General features: G+C 45.1%; 1 long non-coding RNA gene and 1 pseudogene across 1 annotated transcript; one reads left to right on the forward strand and one right to left on the reverse strand.

Moving 5' to 3' along the window:
• The first annotated feature begins 2,274 nt into the window (after positions 1–2,274).
• On the forward strand, positions 2,275–19,564 carry LOC125356901. The gene is made up of 3 exons (XR_007211980.1): positions 2,275–2,286; positions 15,899–15,908; positions 19,472–19,564. It is a non-coding gene; the product is annotated as an uncharacterized LOC125356901 (long non-coding RNA).
• Positions 19,565–19,933: 369 nt separating this feature from the next.
• Positions 19,934–21,140, reverse strand: LOC125356902 (annotated as a pseudogene).
• Between the last annotated feature and the right edge of the window lie 562 nt (positions 21,141–21,702).

Raw genomic sequence — 21,702 nt, forward strand, 5'->3', positions numbered from 1 at the left:
GGTACTGGGGCTTGAACTCACAGCCTGGGCTCTGTCCCTAGCTTTTTCCTCTCAAGGCTGGAGCTCTGCTACTTGAGCCACACTGGAGCTAAGAGCCTCGCGGACTTTCCTCGGGATGCTGGTTTTGAGCTTTAATCCTCAAATCTCTAGGATTACAGGCGAGACCGACCCCAGCCACCGGCAAGGAAGTACATTCTTAATTAAGGCAGGTCCCGCCCATTAGCCCACGTGTGCCTTTGGAATGCAGGATTTTCCAAAATTTAGAACCTGAGAGATTAAGGCTATTCAAATTCAAGAAAGAAATCGGAAACCACAATTTTTTCTCACAAACAATAGAAGCAGAGGTCAGCCCCACCCAGCAACAGTTGCACTTGGGTATAAAGCTTTGTCCAACAAGACTCTTCTGTCTTATGGTTCTCCTTTGTTAAGCAAGTAATAAAACCAATTTTGTTTCAGGTATGTCTTCCCTCCAACTGGATAAATCTGTGGCTACCCTGAAATCAGCCTTCAGCAAATCTGTTCCACCAAATGGGGTAAATACAAACTAAGCACTTCAGATTAGCTCAAAATGGGCTACCAAGGTGAATTTGCCAGAGAATTGTTGCTTTTCAGAATTGCAGGTAGACGATTCTGAACCTACCTATCCATAATATCACCATTTGATGGATAAAGACTCAGGCACAGATTAAGTAAGGGACCCTGCCTTCTGCTCCATTCCCACATAAACAAAATGATGGCCTGATGGGGGGTTGAAAAGAGGCACAATCACAGACTCCATTTTGTTTCTGACTCCATCTTGCTTCATTCTTGGATGACTTCCATTCACTGACTCCAAAAGAGAAAGAAGGATTGAATGGTACCAAATAGCTGCCAATTTTACTTTTTATTTGAGAGGACTTTTTCTACTTTGGGCTGGCATCAGTTTTCCATCATTTGATGAAGTAAAGAAATGAGTTGAGAGTTACGGGCTTTTAGATTTTTTTTTTTTTTTTTTTTGGCCAGTCCTGGGGCTTGGACTCAGGGCCTGAGCACTGTCCCTGGCTTCTTTTTGCTCAAGGGTAGCACTCTACCACTTGAGCCACAGCGCCACTTCTGGCCACTTTCTATATATGTGTTGCTGGGGAATTGAACCCAGGGCCTCATATATATGAGGCAAGCACTCTTGCCACTAGGCCATATCCCCAGCCCAGGCTTTTAAATTCTTGAAGAGGTAAACAACCTGTGACCTTGCTCTCTCACTTTTGTCATTTAAACTCCTGGGGCTATTCTGGGCTTAGGCCATTTCTTTCCACAGAATTTGATATTCTGGAGGAACTATGGTTCCTCATAGGGAGAAGAGATAAGAGGCTCAAAGCAAGGTACTAGAGATTTGGGTTACAATTTGTGTAACATTGGGAATTACTGTCTGTTTTGTAAGGAAGCCTCCTGAGAGAATTCTAGGCTATTCTGCTTAGAGCTAGGAACCTATGACTTAGGAAAATATGGTTATATTCTTCTGATACTGCATGGCCTATGTCATTTGAGGCCACTGTTTTCCTAGAAGTAATTGGCTAGAATATGTTGTGAGGAAGACCACCAGGAGAGACCACACAGACACAGAGTACAGCCAATAGAAAGTCTTTATTACCAGCAGGGACTACACTGCAGTTGGGTGCCCAAAATATGAAGTGCCAAATTTGGCCTCATGGCTTCTTTTAAAGCCCCCCCCCCTTATTATTCACTCAGGGGTGAAAAGTGCCTAAGGGTTCTTTCCTGCAGGTGCAAGCCAAGTGTGAAGGCACGGAGCTAAAACAATGCTGTAGGCAAGCATGAGGGAGGGCAACACGACCTGTTACTATGATGTTTCTGTAACTCGTTTAACTATGATAGTTTCTACCACCCATTACTATGATTGTTACCTAGAAGCAGAAATGGAACAGTGGCTACATATGTCTTTAAATGTCCAACTATAAGGAACTAGTCTCACGGGTGGGGGTGCAATCCTTTAAGGTGGAGTCACAAAAATAAAATGGAGTTACAGAAGCTAAGTGTAAACTCTTAAGATGGTGAAATTTGACAAGCACTATTACATCTATAACTACTTTTTGCCTTTCTAGGCTCATGGGTTTTCTGGTAAAGTTACCTTCAAGTTCTGCCCATTTAATATGCAAGATATTAATCTCCTACTGCACATTTTAATTAACATGAGGCTAGCTTTGTTTTACTGCTAGCCCAATACTAGCCTGGATCAATACTAGAATTGATCAAGGTTCTTAGCCAGCCTAGACAAAGCTTTTAGGGGTGTGTGTGTGTGTGTGTGTGTGTGTGTGTGTATGATTTGGGTCCTGGGGGTTGAACTCAAGGCCTAGGTGCTGTCCCTGAACTTTTTTTTTTAATTTAATTTATTTATTAATTGAACACAAATTTTTTGACAAGGTGTTGTGCAAAAAGGGTACAGTTACATAGTAGGGCAGTGTGCACATTTCTTGTGATATCTTACGCCCTGTTTTTCTATCCCTTCTCTAGTTCAGGTGGACATATATACAATATACACTGTATCAAGAACATATACAGTAGCCATGTGGCCGCGCCCAAGAAAGTTCGCCTAGGGCTTTAAATGTAATGTTGATATTAGACAATATGTCAACAGTAGTCTTATATGAACGTACATACATAGCTTTTGAGCTATTGTATTCCACTGAGAGGTCAATTTTTGACCTTTATATATTGAGTAATTGTTTGGTTTTAGTTACATACTGTTGGGTCGCTGCTCCAATCCTGTGGGGAATACTATTTGACAAGCAGTTTTTTGTTTCACAGACTTGGTCTCTACTGTCTCTCCATCTCCCTTTCTTTTTTTTTTTTTTTTTTTGTCCAGTCCTGGGCCTTGGACTCAGGGCCTGAGCACTGTCCCTGGCTTCTTCCCGCTCAAGGCTAGCACTCTGCCACTTGAGCCACAGCGCCGCTTCTGGCCGTTTTCTGTATATGTGGTGCTGGGGAATCGAACCTAGGGCCTCGTGTATCCGAGGCAGGCACTCTTGCCACTAGGCCATATCCCCAGCCCTCTCCATCTCCCTTTCTTAACAGTCATATATCAGGGAGATCATGCCTCTTTGTTTTCTGTGTTCTAGGCTTGTCTTGCTCAACATTATTTGTTCGAGTTCTGACCATTTCCCTGCGAATAGCAGTATTTCACCATTCCTAATCGCTATGTAGTATTCCATTGTGTATAAGTACCATATTTTTTGGATCCATTCGTCTGTGGAGGGGCATCTGGGTTGTTTCCATATTTTGGCTATTGTGAATTGTGCCGCGAAAAACATGGAAGTACAAATGTCTTTTTGATATCTTGGGGTTTGCTGTTTAGGATAGATGCCTAGGAGTGGTATGGCTGGGTCATAGGGTAGGTCTATATTGAGCTTTTTGAGAAACCTCCATACTGTTCTCCAAAGTGGTTGTACTAATTTGCACTCCCACCAACAATGGAGAAGGGTTCCTCTTTCCCCGCACCCCCTCCAGCATTTGTTGTTGCCTGCGTTCAGAGTATAGGCCATTCTAACTGGGGTGAGGTGGTATCTCAGGGTTGTTTTTATTTGCATTTCCTTTACTACCAGGGATGTTGAGCATTTCCTCATGTGTTTCTTTGCCATTTTTATATCTTCTCTTGTGAAGTCTCTCTTTAGCACCTTTGCCCATTTCCTAATTGGTTTATTGGGCTTGGAGGGGCTTAGTTTTTTGAGTTCTCTGTAGATGACAGATATCAGGCCTTTGTCTGTTGCTGTGCTGGTAAATATCCTTTCCCATATCATTGGCTGTCTTTCTATTTTGGTGGCTATGTCCTTAGCTGTGCAGAAACTTTTTAATTTGTAGTAGTCCCATTTGTCGAGTTTTTCTCCTATTTGTTGTGCCCCTGGGACTCTATTCAGGAAGTTCCTTCCTGTGCCTATAAATTCTAGCGTCTTTCCTACTCTGTCCTTCAGTAGTTTCAAGGATTCAGGTCTGATATTGAGGTCCTTGATCCATTTTGAGTTGATCTTGGTGCATGGTGATAGGCTTTGTCCCTGAACTTTTCTGCTCAAGGCTAGCACTCTACCACTCAAGCCACAGATCCACTTCTGGCTTTTTTGGTGGTTCAGTGGAGATAAGAGTCTTATGGACTTTTTTTGCCTTTTTCGACTTTGAACCCCATTCCTCAGATCTTAGCCTCTTGAGTAGCTAGGATTACAGTTGTAAGCCTGCAGCTCCGACTGCTTTTACACTCTTATCTCCAATTAGCCAGCAAAAGGCTGGAACTAGAGATGAAGCTTGGTACTTGCACTTGGTTGTATGCCAGCCACTCAGCTAGGGCATTATATCCTGAGCTCAAACCTCAGTGCTAGTACCAAGAGAACAAATAAATAAATAACCTGAGTATGAAGCAGGAACCCTTCTGTGCATCACCTTAATAACAATACAAAATGTCAATAACTGATTAATTAAGGACTAGACAAAATGAATAGAGAATCATGATGGGATGCCATCTTTGATCCAAATTCCATAGAAATGAGTCAGAGTTTGATAAAAATATTGAAAAGGGTCCAATCATTGGCCTCGCTAACTACATTGTATTTTGACTCAGCTTTTGGTTATTGTTGGTTTTTTTTTTGTTTTGTTTTTTTTTTGTCCAGTCCTGGGCCTTGGACTCAGGGCCTGAGCACTGTCCCTGGCTTCTTCCCGCTCAAGGCTAGCACTCTGCCACTTGAGCCACAGCGCCGCTTCTGGCTGTTTTCTGTATATGTGGTGCTGGGGAATCGAACCTAGGGCCTCGTGTATCCGAGGCAGGCACTCTTGCCACTAGGCTATATCCCCAGCCCTATTGTTGGTTTTACTCCTTCTGAATTCTCTTGAGTCTTATCCCCTATAATTACCGTGAATCCCATAAACAACATCCTGATGAGTGAACATCTTAAGACATAGCAACAAAGAGCTTTTTGTTACACTCAAAGCCCTACGTAGCCATCCTGAGAGAATGACCAGAGGTATTGATCAGTCAGACCAAGATGCTCTGTACTGCAGCCATGGAAACCTCCAGTCCTTGCTCTTTCTTTCTCTTTCCTAGGGCTGCTGTAAGCACTTGAGGGCACATTCATTAGATTTCTGTTCTTCTCAATATATCCACACTATTAATAAAACTTTCCAGCCTCCACTCTTGCCTATCTCTTCAGTTGGCCTTGTGCAAAGAGTAGCCCACACCACTCTCTGCAGAAATAAAAAAATAAGATCTCTGTTAATTTTTTTGTCCTAACTCAAGAATCAATAGGTTAAGTGGCTTGCCTAAGACGAGAGTTTTATTTTGCAGGCTGGGGGTTGAACCCAGGACCTTATGCATACCACCCCTATCCCAGAGTAGTAATTTAAATAGAGAGAAGCTGGTTCTCGCATCTAACAGAAATGTTAGAGTGTCTCTCCTAACATCATTTTATCTCATTTAATTCTCACAACAACCTTGAATCAGATTGAACTTGACACCTAAGTTGCCAATCTTTTTTTTTAATTCTTTTTGGTTCCACTTACTATGATACATTCTTGGGTAATGAAGAGGACTGTGGGCTCAGAAGGGATGAGGTTTATGGAACATAGATTGAGGGGCCTGTATTTTGGGGTAGATGGGGAATGAACTGTTAGCCCAGTATGCCAAAGTCTGAGTTTCTTTTGATCTTGGGAGATCATAGCTTTGGGTGAATTTTTGGAAGCTACAGCTTTATGCTTCCCACAAACTTCACTAAGAATTAAAGCAGTAAGAAGTCACATATGTTCCAAAGTTGATAGGAAGGTTATTTTAAACAGCGACATTTGAGCTTTACCAGATGCAGAACCATGCAGCCTTTTCAAAGCTTCCCTTATCGGACTGAATTTTAGGCAGAAATTTCTAGGAGTTTGAGGACACCATAAATCTTCCATCTGGGGGAGTTCTACTGACCAAAAAGGAGACAAAGATCATCCCTACCTACATAAACTTGCCTTCCCTTTACTCTCCATGCAAGTCTTTGCTATCCCTCCTTTTCTCCTATTAAGATAGCATTGGAGACAGGCATTGGAGCCTCACTCCTATAGTCCTACCTATCTGATCAGGATGCTGAGATCTGAGGATCTCAGTTCCAAATCAGCCGGGCAGGAAAATTCATGAGACTCTTATCTCCAGATAACTACAGAAAGCTGTAGGTAGAGCTTTGGATCAAATGGTAGAGTGCTGGGATGGGGATATGGCCTAGTGGCAAGAGTGCTTCCCTTGTATACATGAAGCCCTCGGTTTGATTCCCCAGCACCACATATACAGAAAATGGCCAGAAGTGGCGCTGTGGCTCAAGTGGCAGAGTGCTAGCCTTGAGCAAAAAGAAGCCAGGGACAGTACTCAGGCCCTGAGTCCAAGGCCCAGGACTGGCAAAAAACAGAAACAAACAAGAAGCTCAGGGATAGTGCTCAGACCCTGAGTTCAGTCCCCAGGACTGGCAAAAAAAAAAGGAAGGAAGGAAGGAATGAAGGAAGGAAGGAAGGAAGGAAGGAAGGAAGGAAGGAAGGAAGGAGAAAAAGAAAGAGAAAAGTTCAGGGACAGCATCCAGGCTCTGAATTTGAGCCCCAGGACTGGCATTGGAACCCCTAACTCACTGGAATCACATTTTTTTTTCTGTGAACTTTTATGTACATATGTAAGTTAAAAACTGCCTTTTCTCTTGTTGATCTGTTTTCGGTTTGCAGTGATCAGCTGACATATACATTCCATTGCAATGTACGAATTATTTAAGAATGCAATTTTGGAGCTGGGCACAGAGTCTCAAGCCTGTAATCCTAGCTGCTCAAGCAACTGAGACCTGAGGATTGTGATTTGAAGCAGTCTCGGCAAGAAAGTTTATGAAGACTTTTTGTGCATGCATGTACAGGTCCTAGGGCTTGAACCAGGGCCTGGGAGCTGCCCCTGAGCTTTTGTGCTCAAGGCTAACAGACACAGCTCCCCTTCTGGATTTTTGGTGGTTAATTGGAGATAAGACTCTCACGGACTTTCCTGCCCAGGCTTCTTTGAACCAAGATCCTCAGATCTCAGCCTCTTTGGTAGCTAGGATTACAGGTGTGAACCATAGTGCCTGGCCCCATGAGACCTTTGTCTCCATGAACCACCAAAAAGCCAGAAGTGGAGCTGCAGCTCATGTGGTAGAGCATTAGATAAGGGACGGCACCCAAGCTGAGTTAAAGCCCAAATACCAGCACTACATAAATTCAATTCCCTGTGTTCTTCTCTGAGCCCATCCAAGAAAGCTGGGTCTTGAGAGATAGAAGTCAGGGCTGGAGAAAGGCAGGGAGAGTTTGCAAAGGTCCTCTTCCTGCTCAAACAGCCTGGAATCACCAGGGAAGGGCCTAGAATCTGACCTTGTCAGGTTTGGGGCTAGTTTCAGTCAGGGGGACTCCCTAATAGAGGAGCCAGGCAGCATCTCTCCTAGCTAAAGGGAATTACCAAGTGGTCACATGCTTTGGAGGAGGGTGAAGTTTAGCAGGGAATTTACCAGATGTTTTGCATGTTCAAAGCTATACTACAAAGTAAATTCAAGGTTCTTTTTCTTAGAAACTGCGAAGCTTAGAAAGATGTGGAATGATGTGTCCAAAAATTACTTATCCAGGTTGTAAACCAATCTCTTCCCTCTTTCCTTCCCGTTTCTCCTTTTCTTTCTCAACCCCTTTCTTCCCTTTCTACTTCTCCCTTCCTTCCTCCCTCCCTCCCTCTCCATTTCCCTTATTTCCTCCTTCCCTTTCCTCCTTCTCCTTTTTTCCTCCCCCTTTTTCCTTCCTTTATTCCTTGTCCCCATTCCTCCCTCCTAATTGTCTCTGGCAGGGTCTTGCTCTGTAGCTTAGACTGACTTCGAGATTCTCCTTCCTCAGCCTTCTGAAAGCTGGATTATAGGTGTATACAACCATAACAGGCAGGGCTGGGGATATGGCCTAGTGGCAAGAGAGCTTGCCTCATATACATGAGGCCCTGGGTTCGATTCCCCAGCACCACATATACAGAAAACGGCCAGAAGTGGCGCTGTGGCTCAAGTGGCAGAGTGCTAGCCTTGAGCAAAAGGAAGCCAGGGACAGTGCTCAGGCCCTGAGTCCAAGGCCCAGGACTGGCCAAAAAAAAAAAACAAAAACAAACGAACAACCATACCAGGCACAGTAATATTTCTATAAAGTCTGAGTTTAGAGATTGTGAAGCTAAATTCCTCATGCATCTTTGGAGCTCCAGTTTGTCCTTCATGAGATACTTCCTGTTTTAACTTTATTTTTGCTATCACAGCTGGATTAATGCAGGGCATATGTCAAATTTCTCATCCCTTGCTAATTTTAACTTTCCCAGTCCCCAGGAAACAAAAGGGGGGGTGAGGGGGGAGAAACTGTGGCATCCCAGGTGATCGACACCTGCAGCCTGCCTTTGGGGCAGCAGAGGAACAGGAACCTAAGTTGCCTGTGTACATCCCAAAGTAGCAAAGGGGGTGCAGGTGACTGGTGATGAGCTAAGGAAGCAGAGAATGTCCTCCTTCCAGCCTTCCCCAACCTGTGCTAGGGTTCTTGGGAATTTCATTATGACCTTTGATCACACATAGCATTCTGACAGGGAGAGAGAAGAGGACAGTACAAGCATTTCTGACTCATTTCTGAGTTTGAGGCCAGTTTGAGCCACCTTGTGACACCTGTCTCAAAAAAAGTGGGGAAAGGAACTCAAAACCTAGGTGAGTGCAGCTGAAATCCTATGCCAGCCCACCCCCCAACTCCTCAGAATACTGTGTGCTGATCAGGGCATACCAGCAGGTGGCGCTCCGTGCTGTGGTTTGAGAGCTTTCACCCCATTGGCTAGAACAAGCATTCATTCCCGTGCCTGTCTCAGGTTGTCCTTTGCCAGTTCACAGTGAGCCAAAGGACAGCTTTCAAAGAAAGATTATTTTAAGCCGAAGACATTTGAGATGCAACAGATACAGAAGAAGGTCTCTGCAGAGCCTCACATGTATCTGATTCAAAGTAGAAACTTCTGAGAAATGAAGACCGCTATAAATTCCCTTTTTAGAAAGCTTCTACTCCTAGGAGAGGAACCCTGCCATGAATCCTGCATAGGGCTGGGGTTTCCATAATGGAGATATAAAAAGATCACTTACACCTGCATAAACAAACAGCATTACAGAGTTTCCTGTCTCCAGTTTGTCCTCCTAAAAACTTCGCCATATTTGCTAAGAAAATCTAAAATTATTCTTTTGCCAGACCCTCCTTTTTTTTTCTCTTAGAGGAACCCCAAATTTCAACCACTCTTTTATTACTGAAGGAAAACCTAAATAAATCCTCTAGTTTGCTAGCTTATAGTTCACTTAAAAATCACTAGTTTTGGAGGTCACACAGGTGGATAATACCTCATTCGTTCCCCATTAGATTTGCCTTAGATAACAGCTCTGCATAGTAGGTTGGGATAACAGCTGCCGTGGATGCTTTTCAGTGACTCAAGGTCACACCGGAAAACATTGACTCCTCACTTGGGCCTGCAGAGGTCCTGAGGGTCCCTGGAAGGGGGTGCAAACACTCCCATCTCTTCATGTTGGGTCTGACTCTTCTGAGGCCTTAGCCTTTGAGTCAGTTCCTACTCAGCTCCTTGTGTAGACATACGGGTCATTGGAGAAGTGTTTTGTTCTGAACTATAATACCAGGCTAACTTGCCCTAAACGTTCTTGTCTTTCTCTTCCCCTGTGAAGACTAAAGAAATCTACCATCTGGAAACCTCAGACCATGAAAGGAGTGAAAAGGACAGCACATGAGCTCCTGAAAGATCTCCACCTATTCTCAGAGAAGAGACACTGTCCCTCAATAGTTTAGTCCCACATCTGTAAGCTTTCTACCCCTCTGAAGTTGAAACTCTGATTTGTGAGCAAAGCTCGCTTTTCTCCATTCTTTGGTCAATGAATAAAGCCTTTAGCACTTATCTGTCAAACATTGGCTTTCCTGGGGGATGAGCCTTCCACCTGAGACAGTAACATTTTGAGTTAACTCATATGGCATCAGATAGCACTTCAAACATTTGCCTTTGGTTAAATAGGGAGAATTAGGGGTAGGGGTGAGAAGGCATACTTAGCTCAAGTATCCCCAATCAGGTGTGGCCTGCCTGGTACTATTATGTCAGTCTGGAGGGGTTCCAGAGAGGTTATCTTTCCTGGTCCATCCTTAGTGTTAGGAAAACAGAGGAGAAAGGAAGGAAACTGGCCGGACTCCATCTTCAACTGGCTAGGACTGTTTCTTGAGGAACAACGAAGAGCACAGACTTCCTGCAGGCTTGGAGACTGCAAGGAGGAGGTCTAGGGGCTGAGTTTATATGTAGTCTAAGCAAGGAGGCAGAGGTTAATGAAAAAGCCATTAAGTTGAGGAAGGTGTGGGATTCTCATTTGGGGCCACAATGGAATGTTTACAGCCAGGCTTGGATGGCATGTCTGATGTCTATATGCACCTCAGAAAATAGAGTAGGGGGTTAATCCTTCATATTCCATGTTTGGATACTAGAAAGATTAAGCCAAGAGGGGAGATGAAAGAAAGCTCTTCACTGAGCTTTTGGGCATTCTCTTCCTTCAGAGTGTAAAAAGATAAGAAGGCATTGCCCGTCTGATGGGCAGTTTGCCTTGGGTCAGATGTGCTCAGCGGTAAGCCCTGTCCTTCCTCCTGGAGCCCAGGTGATCATGTGCATGGTGAGAAACAAAAAGCTGCATTTTGAGAGGTTGAATTGAAAGTCTATTGGAGAGACAGCGTCTGCAGGTGGACTGTCTCAAAGATCACCAACATAGAATTGAGCTTGAACTAAGCAAGCTTTAAAGACAAAAAACACATGTTTCGGTTGGAGAATAAGCTTTAACAAAAGTGCTATACATAGGCAAGCAAGCTAGATGAGGATACTTATTCCTAATAAAAGAATTATACATTTTTAAGCATAAATGTTTTTCAACGCAAGCACCCTTTAAGGTCATCTTAAAAGCCACAGAAATGATGACTAAGAGCAGGGTGCTGGTGGCTCATGCCGATAGTCCTAGCTATGCAGGAGGCTGAGATCTGAGGATGTGAGGATAGAGGTTCAAAGCCCACCTGGGCAGGAAAGTCCATGACACTCTTATCTCCAGTTAACTACCAGAAAACTAGAAGTGGCACTGTGGTTCAACTGGTAGAGTGCTAACGTTCAGTGAAAGATCTCGGATGTGAGGGTTGATGAAAGGAGACTACTACACAGTACAAGCAGAAGAGAGTTTGTTTGGAGAACCAAACCGCCCTGGGCTTTACACTTGAGTACAGAGTATAGCATTCTGACTTAGTTGCCAGGTGTGATTATATTGGGTATGGCAAGAGGAAGTGTGGCTGCACTAAATGGGGAATTGCCTTAGAGTGTGGGGTGCTCTCACTGGGTCACAGCCAGATGATTGACAGTTACTGGGTGATTAAGGATTTCAGTCTCCAGGGCTTGCAAAAAGAATTGAGGGAGGTAATTTTTCAAGGGGAGGAGAAAGTACTTTCCTAAATTTCTGTAGATCACACTTTTTCCCCAGAATGAAGGTACAGGAAAAAAGGCTTAAAGAGTAAATGTTTGAATGATCAGATAGTCCTGTTAGGGAAAAGGTGAGAGGAAGGAATTCCTCGAGGGCATCTTTCACAGCTTCCTAGAGGAGTTTTGCCTTGAAGGAGAAATTAAGAATCCAGGGCTGGGAATATGGCCTAGTGGTAAAGTGCTCGAATCGTATACATGAAGCCCTGAGTTCAATTCCTCAGCACCACATATATAGAAAAAAGCCGGAAGTGGCGCTGTGGCTCAAGTGGTAGAGTGCTAGCCTTGAGCAAAAGGAAGCCAGGGTCAGTACTCAGGCCCTGAGTTCAAGCCCCAGGACTGGCAGAAAACAAAACAAAATAAGAATCCAGATTCTGAAGTGAGTAAACTCAGGAAAGGGAAAAGAAATGGATTATTGTCCGAGTGAGGGCAGGACTGACAGAGAGAAGCACAGAGAGCAAAGAAAGCCTGAACATCTGACCATTTGCCATTGTATTGGCAGAAATTCTCTGAGAGTACTGTAACCAAAAGTCCCATTTGTGGGCCACTGAGACTGATTGTCACCAGTTTATCCCATAGCCATATTTGATTGTAATTTTTTTAAAATGAGTAATTTTGGCTTTATGGAATCCTTTAATAAAAGGGCATTTAGAAAATAGGAGCTACTCCAAGGAAGTGTTCTGATTCGGGAGAGACTGAATGGAGCCTATTGGTATGAGAGGCAAAAAGGAAAAGTCCAGTGAGGATGTAGAGGGAAAGTCCAGCAAGGACTAGAGGAAGAGGAGGCAATGGATGGAAGGTGTCTCAGTCCACCCGAGGTCTCTCTGGCTAAGAGCCAAATTCTTGATTCAATCATCCCCAAAACAAGAAAAGACTAACAAGAAGACATTGAGGATCCCTCTGGCATGATGCCACATTGAAAGAGACAGACAAACAGAAGGCTTATGATGGGAGTCACTAGATGTAGACAGGAGATGGTGTGATGGATGCCTGCCAGCAACACATGAAGCCCTGGGTTCAGTTCCCCAGCACCACATATACAGAAAACAGCCAGAAGTGGCTTTGCGGCTCAAGTGGCAGAGTGCTAGCCTTGAAAAAAAAAAAAAAAAAGCCAGGGACAGTGCTCAGTCCCTGAGTCCGGGCTCCAGGACTGGCAAAATAAATAAATAAATAAATAAATAAATAGTAGAGATGGGAGGTCCAACATGGGGTTCCTTTGGAAGTTTGGGTCCTAGGAGGGCAGCCAGGAGGTGGATCTGACCGACCCTGGGAAAGAGAAGCAGTGGGGATGCACTGGAGGGGATGCAGTGAATCCTGACACTAACTCCTCCAGGGTGTCAGCACCAAATGTAAAGGTTTGTAAAAGGTGACTGCCACCCTGTTCAAGCAGAAGAGTATTAATTTGGAGAACCAAACTACCTCAGGCTACACTTTAGGGCAGGGTATAGCAATTATCAGGTGCAATCATATGACCTGTGGCAAGAGGTGGTGTGCTTTCATTAAAGATGGAAGTTGCCTCAGAGCCTGGAGCCTGAGGTCCTTTCACTGGCTCACAGCCAGGTGATTGACAGTTAAATGGCCATTAGGGGTTTCAGGCAGGTGATTGCTGGCAAGGCAATGTGCTGTCTTTCATGAGGAAGGAGGGAGAAGAGGACTGTTTTCCCCAGGTGGACCTAATAAGGAACAGCGCCCATGCACTGAGTTCAAGCCCCATGACTGGCAAAAACCAAATGGTAACTAAGGAGTGCATAGGAGGGACATTAGGGGACACACTTCTGGAGTAGGTGAGACACAGACCTTGATGTGAATGGTTCCACACAAACCATGAATGGAATCATGAATAACTACTGAAATAATCAGATGAACCTCAAAATATTAAATCTTAAAGACTATTTAGGACTCACATATGTAACATATTCAAAGGAAGGAGCTGGGAGTGTGGCTTACTGGTAGAATGCTTGTTTAGAATGCATGAAGCCCTGGGTTCGATTCCTCAGTGCCATGTAAAAAGAAAAAGCCACAAGTAGCACTGTGGGTCAAGTGATAGAGCATTACCCTTTGTTGGGGTCTGAACGACCCCTTTCTCCCCCCACGGGGAGAATGGTAACCACAAAATATATGAAAGAGCACTCGGCTTGGCCCTCCGCCAGCAGAAGGCCAAAGGCGTGCTCACATGGGCAAGCGCTAAGTTGAGGAAAGGTTGCTGAAGCCTCCCCTCCCCCCAGTCCCCTCACATGTTACCAAGGGCGGAGGCGAAAAGGAAGGCAGCAGGGACACGCTGCGGTGGTGGGAAGCGTCTCAAAGACTTTAATATGGAAAGGCACTTATATAGAAGTAATGGCGGGAAAGAAAGGGGGCTGGCCAAAGGTCCAGTCATAGGCTAAGGACCATGTCCATCAAGTGACATCACGAAACTTCCTTTGTGGGCGGGACAACCCCATCATGGTGGCACGCACTTGTTCACCTCCCAAGGGGCGGAGGCTTTCTCTTCCTGTTGAGGCCGGAAGGTGGGAGGGGCTCCTTCCCATTGTCCCAGGGCTGGGGGGAAGGACAGCCCCCAACAACCCTTGAGCAAAAGAAGCTCAGGGACAGCACCCAGGTCCTGAGTTTGAGCCCCGGGACTAGCAAAAAAAATGAAGTGTTAGGAAAATGGAGGAGATGGAGATTGCTACAAGGAAAGTTCCCTTTCTAGAGGAGAGAGCTGAGAGGCTCACAGCAGAGAAGGACTTGGTGGGCAGAATAGGATGAGCAGAGGGGATCTCTGGAGTGAAGATAGAGGAGGGCTTGGATGTAGAGGACCTTGGACCCCTTGCCAATTTGTTGGAGAATTGTTTAAATCAGTAAGAGTAAAATCTAAGGTTCTGAATTTAGGCCATCTGTGGCCATTGTTTGCATGATAGTGAGGCCAGATTTTGTTCAACAAACAAATCAGTTTTCTTTGACTGTAAATTAGCCCAAGCATCTTAAGAGTTGCTGCAACCATGCCAGTAAGTAGGGTGGCTCTGGGAACAGCCGAGAAGGAGCCCATTTTGGAAAATTTGGTAGGACTACTGACGACTGGAGTGGCCTGTCCTGCCACTACAGGCATTGCTGATAGTTTGGGAAGGCAAATGAGTAAGTGCCCAACAATTAGGAGAGGGAGTCCACAAAGTCCTAATTAAAGGGTATTTGGGGGTCAGCAAAGCGTGAGATTCCTGGAGTCTCTGGGGACCCCACAGACAGGGAGTGGGGAACTTCTAATCCCCAATTTCCTGGGGGAACCTGGAGTCCTCAGGTCCGTGTCAAGCGCCCCACTCCCCCCCCCCCACCCCAGATTGGGGTTCCCTTGTCCTGAAGGCTTCTGGGTGGTGAGTGGACTTGGTCAAATGGTGAAGAGGCTCCTGCCTGGAAATTAGAGTCACAGTACAGGGTGAGGGAGAGAGAAGGGAGGAGAGATGAGGCTTTTCTGGGTTTATGCGGGGAGGTAGGAGATACCCCAAGCCATGCGGGGTGTTCATCCACAAGGCAGGCACTGCCTATTGATTATCAACAGGGGAGGACTGTTTATTGACTGCTGGCAATTTATTGACTGCTTATTGCCAGGGAGGGGCACAGACCTTCCCACAGGTTTGGAGGTTGTGCCAGGGGGTGAATTTGGGACCTGGCTTATAAGGGGTCAGAGCAAGGAGGCAGAGGTTAATGAAAGGGCCACTAGGTCTAAGAAGTTGGTGGCTTTTCTGTTGGGCCCACAAAGGGCTGTTTACAGCTTGGCCTAGGTGAATTGCCCTGCCTGCATATCAAAGCAGGCTCTTGTTTACCTGGTATCTATATGTGCCTGGCGCAATAGGGTGGGTATCAATCCTTCACCTCCTTTTTGTTATGATTGTGTAGTCTTTGAGCCTACCTAGTGAATTGATTTAGCTTCTGAAATGGATATTAGCAAACTTGACTATAACTAGAAGGGTTTTTTTGTTTGTTTTCTTTTGCCAGTCCTAGGGCTTGAACTTGGTGCTGTCTCTGAGCCTATTTGTGTTCAAGACTTGTGCTCTACTACTTGAGCCACAGCATCAATTCTGGCATTTTCTGAGTAGTTTATTGGAAGTAAGAGTCTCACTTTCCTGCCTGGGCTAGCTTTGAACCACTAGCCTCAGATCTCACCCTCCTGAGTAGCTATAATTACAGGCTTGAGCCATTGGCATCTGGCCATATCTGGACATTTGAAAAGCACCAGGGACCTTCCACTTGTTTTCCCACACAATTGGACTCATTCTTTCTTGGACTCGTTGTTACTCACAGAATGAGGGATATGAGAGCCACATAAGGAAATTTGAATACCCCTAGCAGAGAACATCCTCACTAACTGACCCTTAGCTGTGTAAGGGTGGTGAGTCAACTGAGACTACCTAAATGACAGGCTGCTAAGTGCAAATTCCTATACATGAGGGCACGAAGTATGTGAAGTACATGTAAGAATTTGAGGGAAGTGGGGAAATAAAACAAAGAAGTTAGAACTGAAAAGTAGCACAGCAAACTCTGCCCCCATTTTCTTTTAGAGGTCAAGTAACAAAAAATTAGCAGACATAAAAAAGAGGCAATTCTTTGAGAATCTTTGAGGTACAAGAAGTGGCAACCTCCTTAAATGAGAGAAAATGGGAGGGCCTGTCCAGCAAATAGAAGTCCTGAAACTCGCCCCTTATCTTTGTGTTTTAGGTAAGAGGCCACCCACACTGGTTGTTGCTAAGGACTGAGGCTGGCTAGACCACCAGATTGCATGTAATTCTACCGCCCAGCTCCGAAATTTGAAGACCTCAAATAAGGACCATTTTGAGTCTATGGGAATCAGGAACTGCTCCTCTTACCCTCTTCTAACTTACTATGCTTGCTAAAATGAATCCTTGCTAAAACTTCCACCTTCTTTCAGTGAAATCCCCTTGAAACACTTTTCTTTGTGGATCTCAAGTTTCTGAGATTTGCATGGGAAGGGGGAAGCTGAGGGAACTCCCACCCCCCATTCCTTCCTCTCTTCCAGTAACAAGACAAGAAAAACCAGGAAGCTGGCCCACAGACTCAGAAACAACAATAAATATTGTTTTAGGTGATTGTGATCAATAGAAAAGCAGGTAGTCAGGGAACTGTGACCTATAGAAATTACAGATGGAAAAGATAAGCTGATAGATCAAAAACTGGCATAAAGAAATGGGGGCAGGGAGTCGAAGGCCACACCACCCTGAACATGCCCCTAAGCAGGGTCGGGCCTGGTTAGTACTTGGATGGGAGAAATGGGGGCAGGGAGCTACAAAACAATGAGGAAGGAGGACAAAAGAATAAGGAAATAAGGGTAGTGTACTAAGACTTGGTTACCACAACATTACTGGGAATAGGATGGAGACTCACCAATCAAAAGGCCATCTCCAAGGGCTTCCAATTCTCCCTACCTGACCTAAGGCCAATAATGAGGAAGATGGGCAAGACAGATAAGATGTGTTGAAGTGCTGTCTTCCTTTTCTCCTCCATATTTCTCTTCTAATAAATAAACTTCCCTATCACTTTTATTTGAACTCTTTTTTTTTTTTTTTTTTTGCCAGTCCTGGGGCTTGGACTCAGGAGCTGAGCTCAAGGCTAGCACTGCCACTTGAGCCACAGCACCACTTCTGGCTATTTTCTATATATGTGGTGCTGAGGAATCAAACCCAGGGCTTCATGTATAGGAGGCGAGCACTTTTACCACTAGGCCATATTCCTAGCTCCTTTATTTGAATTTTGCTCACATTCTTCTCTTGCTAGGCACAATGACTGAGGTCAGTGTAGCTGCCTACTAAATATGTAACGTAACTTGAGCATTGGCCAGAAATTTTAGAGAGTAAGCATGTCCTTTTTCTGACTCATTAAAAGGTTACAAATGTGTGCCTTTATCTTTGCTGCTATAGTAGATTACCTAAGACTGGGTAAATTGTTAAGAGCAAATATTTATTTCTCACAGTTCTGGAGGCTGGGAAGGTGAAGCCACTAACAGGTCTATTGTCTGACAAGGATCTGACCTCTGTTTCTGAGATAGCACCTTGAACACTGCCAGTAACCTTGGGAAGAGAGAAATGTTGTATCTCTCTATGTGGCAGGGTGTCAAGGAGCATAAAGAGACAGGGTTCCTCTGTCAGTCCATCACCCCTTCTTGTAGTGGGCCTTATTTTGTCCAGGCTAGTCTTGAATTTGTGACTCCAGTGAATGCTCTCAGCCATGCTGGGACTACAGGTACACACTGCCGAGCCTGGCATGCCAAGTTCTTTCCTAATATCACTCGTGTGTGTGTGTGTGTGTGTGTGTGTGTATGTGTGTGTGTGTGTGCGTGTCCTCATCAGTCAGGTGACCCAAAGGAGACCCTGAGCAAACAGGCCATGCTGACTTGCCCTAGTGTGTCATCATCAGATCATACCCTGCTTTCCCTGCATTCTTCTACAAGATTCTTCTGCTCATCACAAGATCTGCACATAAAAACATACCATCTTCCCAAGGGCTGTGGGTCTTCATCCTTTGGTCAAATGGAGTTGTAATGCTTTTCTCTTGTTTTGCCATCTTACAAAGTGTCAACAATAAGTAAGGAAAAGACATCTCCCCCAACCCTCTACCACCAATCTTCAGCACTTGCAGTTTCCCCACAGAAAGGAAGGATGCATTTGAACCCTGTATGTCAACACCTGGATCTTTTTTTCAGGAGATCCACACAGAGGTAATTCATAAGCTAGCCCTGTCCCTGGAAAGGGGACTCACTGTAAGGTTTATTAAAGTAGGTAGCCAATAAAGGAAAGCACCATGCAGTATTCAGCCAGGAGAGAAAAGTTTATTCCAGAATTGCTGGCCTGTGGCAGAGATGATGCATAGCCAGAGAGAAGGGCTGAACCATTACTCTAGGGCAGGGGTGGGAGGTATGGCCAGATGGATTGGATGTGACCTCAGAGAAGGGGGAGGTAACTGCCTCCAGGTATGCCAGTTATGTAGGTAACACAGGTACTGGGGTGGGGGAGCATCTACATGGTCCCTTGATTGGGGTGAACCTTACACTTACCTCTGCTACTTGTACCAGTGACTACCTTTACTTCTGATTTGACTCCTTTCCCCCATACTTTGGAATTGGGCACAAGGACCAGGAGGTTAAGATGATGAAGGGCAGATTTCTGCAGTCCCTCCTGTGGTCCTTGAAGATTTAGGCTGCTCTTTTGCCAGCCACCTGGGGGCGACAGAGTGTCAGGCCCGAGAGAGAGCAGATGAGAAAGAACCTCCAGTCTTGCCCAATGACTAGATAACTCTCCCGTACTGAGCAGCTCTAAACCTGGCCTTCCCTCCTGGCTTTCTCTCTCTCTCTCTCTCACAGCCTGGGTGCCAATCCTGCTCTCAGTGGAGAACATCAGCACCTAGGTGAGAAGCCGGCTGCGGGAGCCTCGCGTTCCAAGGGCTGGAGTTGCAAAGCGCCGCGCGGCCACCAGGGGTCACCCCTCGCCAGGCTCCCAAACCAGACTGCAAGCTGGGCTTTACTTGGCCCCATCCCTCCACGTCCCTGGGTTCTCACGTTTGTTTGGACAGTTATCATTGTATCCTACTGTGCAATGGCCAGCGTCCCCTTACCCCTCCTCCTAGTCCCAATGCCAAGAGTCAAACAAGGGGTGTTGAAGTGGGGTTTTCAGATGGACTATGGGGAGCACAATTAACTCTGAATGTGTGATAGATGAATGCCTAGTTAACTCTGGCAACCCTATTTTGGAGTTAGACCCTTACATTTACTTTCCAACCTCACCGTTGACCAAGACTCCTCTTTGACTTAACAGCCTCTATTCAAGTCACCTAAACTCTTTTTTTAAAACCACAAATAACCAATTTTTTAATGGGCAAAGAATCCGAATAGTTGTTTTCCATAAGCTCTGAAAAAGATGTTCAACTTCTTTAGCCATTAAGCCAACACGATAACTCATTGAAAGACAGCAAGTGCAAGCAGTGAGGAGGAAGACAAAGCCTGGCACAGAGCAGCAGGACATAAAATGATAGTCCCTCCAGACTTTTGTGGCTTGAATTCAGGGCCCAGGTACTGTCTGTGAGGTTATTTTTGCTCAAGACTAGCATTTTACCACTTAGGCTATAGCTTTGGTTGGCTCTGAACCATGATCCTCAGATCTCAGCCTTCTGAGTAGCAAGATTACAGGCATGAGCCTCAAGGGCCTGGAAGACTTTTAACCATTCTGTATAATGAAGTGAATACACTTCATTTTTTAGAATTTATGACCTATAATTATTATAGTAATTATTACTGTGCATTGTTATTGATAGGGTCTTTTAGTTCTGACTCCTTATTTACTTTTTTCTAGTTTACATCAATATTTAAAATCTTGATCAGAAATATAAAGTTCCTACTGTACCAAATGATGTGTACCATGTTTTTAATACATCAAAGCTATTTGCAATCTTTATTTGCAAATAAAGATTGGACTTTCCTTAAAAAAAAAAAAAAGAAAAGGTGGAGGGGAGGCATGCTAAAGGGTGTAGAGAGGGAAGGCTATGTGGCTGGTCTCTTTAAATTTGATCCTATAGACTGCTTCATTCCCTGCATGGCCTTCACATCTTCCCAGTCCAGCTCGATGTCGGGAACCTCACTCTGGGGCTCTGGATCTTTTCTCAAGGGCCCCTTGGGGAAGATACCACAATGGGCAAAGGCCACATTCCTCCCAAAATTCCACCACGGGGAGACCCTTCTTGTCAGCCAGCGGTGGGTGGGTTTCCTGGTGGGTGAGCCCATGGAAGAGGCCCCAAGTGAAGCTGAGCATGTTGAAGAACTCAGACACCTTAGCACACATGTCCTTGATGCCAATGAGCGGCAGATGGGGCTGATGGCCTTGTGGCAGTGGAGGCCATAACCTCTGGGTTGTTTCTTCATCTTGATATATGTTCTTTGAAATCTTAGTGAAATATCATGAAATCTTGTGTGGTCTTCATATCGTTCAATGAAATGTAAATAGTGAATTGCTCTGTTCTTTGCCTTCCTGAAAGCGTCTATCCAGTCAGCAGCTTTCCCAACAGCAAAACCTGCAGCTCCTTTTCCATTCCCCACAACAACCAGGACTCAGAATGATTTCTTTCTTCCTTCTTTCACTGTCATATTACAGACTTTTTTTTTTTTTTACCTCAAGTACCCTCCTATCAAAATCTTCATACATTCTCCTTCAGGACCAGGGTCAGGGGGACCAAGACTGACACCTCCCCATGTATTTCCACTCCAGCCTCGATCCCGTTTTACTTTCATCTTCCTCTTCTGGTCCCACTCTTCTCTCTGTTGGATCATGTTAGCTTTGACCTTCTCCTGTTCTTCCTTGCTTCTTTGGGCAATGGTCTGTACTTCTCCATTTTTCATAAGGGGAACATTCAGACCAGGCCAGAGGAAACCATAACGTCCTTCGCCAATGATCTGACCCCTGTTCAAATCCTTTCTTCTCTTTTTCTTAGCTCTTTTGCCTCTTCCTTTTCTTGCTCCAGCACCAGCCTCTGCTAAAGCACCTTTCCATAACTCATCTGCCAACAACTTAGTGAAGAAACTGTAGAGTCTATACTGGTAGCCCATGGCATCACTGGGAGGAGAAATACAGCGTTGTGTCTGCAGCACACAGCTCAACTGATGGTCGTCTCTGGTTCCCTGTGATGACCAAGGGCCAATGCCAAGAGTTGTTTTCAATGCCAAAATGGAAGCTGCTGGAAAGGTGCTTAGGGAGAGCTGCCTAGATCAGATGTGACCCGCGCGTGGGCCACAGAGCACAGGAAAACCTCCCCCGAACTCTTCAACCAAACCCTGCATTGAGCTTGTGTGGGACGTGGTCCAGATAAACAATAGTGCTGCCAAGTCAGTTGGGCAAGAAGCCAGATATCTTCCTTCAGTATCCTGCCATCATCATATCTGCTTGGGATCCTCACACTCATCCCCAGCATCTCCTGGAATACCATTGGAGCCTACTAGCCAGATTTCAGCAAGAGGCCTGCTACACCACTGTAGCTACAATGTCTCCCTTATTACTACTTCATGTATCTACTTATGTATTTATTGCCAAGATCTTACCATGTTGCTTTAGCTGGTTCTTAAAACTCCTGATCTTCCTGTCTCTGCCTCCTGAGTGATGGAGTTATAGGCCGCCACCACCACAACT

The sequence above is a fragment of the Perognathus longimembris genome, chromosome 8, assembly GCF_023159225.1.
Source record: "Perognathus longimembris pacificus isolate PPM17 chromosome 8, ASM2315922v1, whole genome shotgun sequence".
NCBI classification, from domain to species: Eukaryota; Metazoa; Chordata; class Mammalia; order Rodentia; family Heteromyidae; genus Perognathus; species Perognathus longimembris.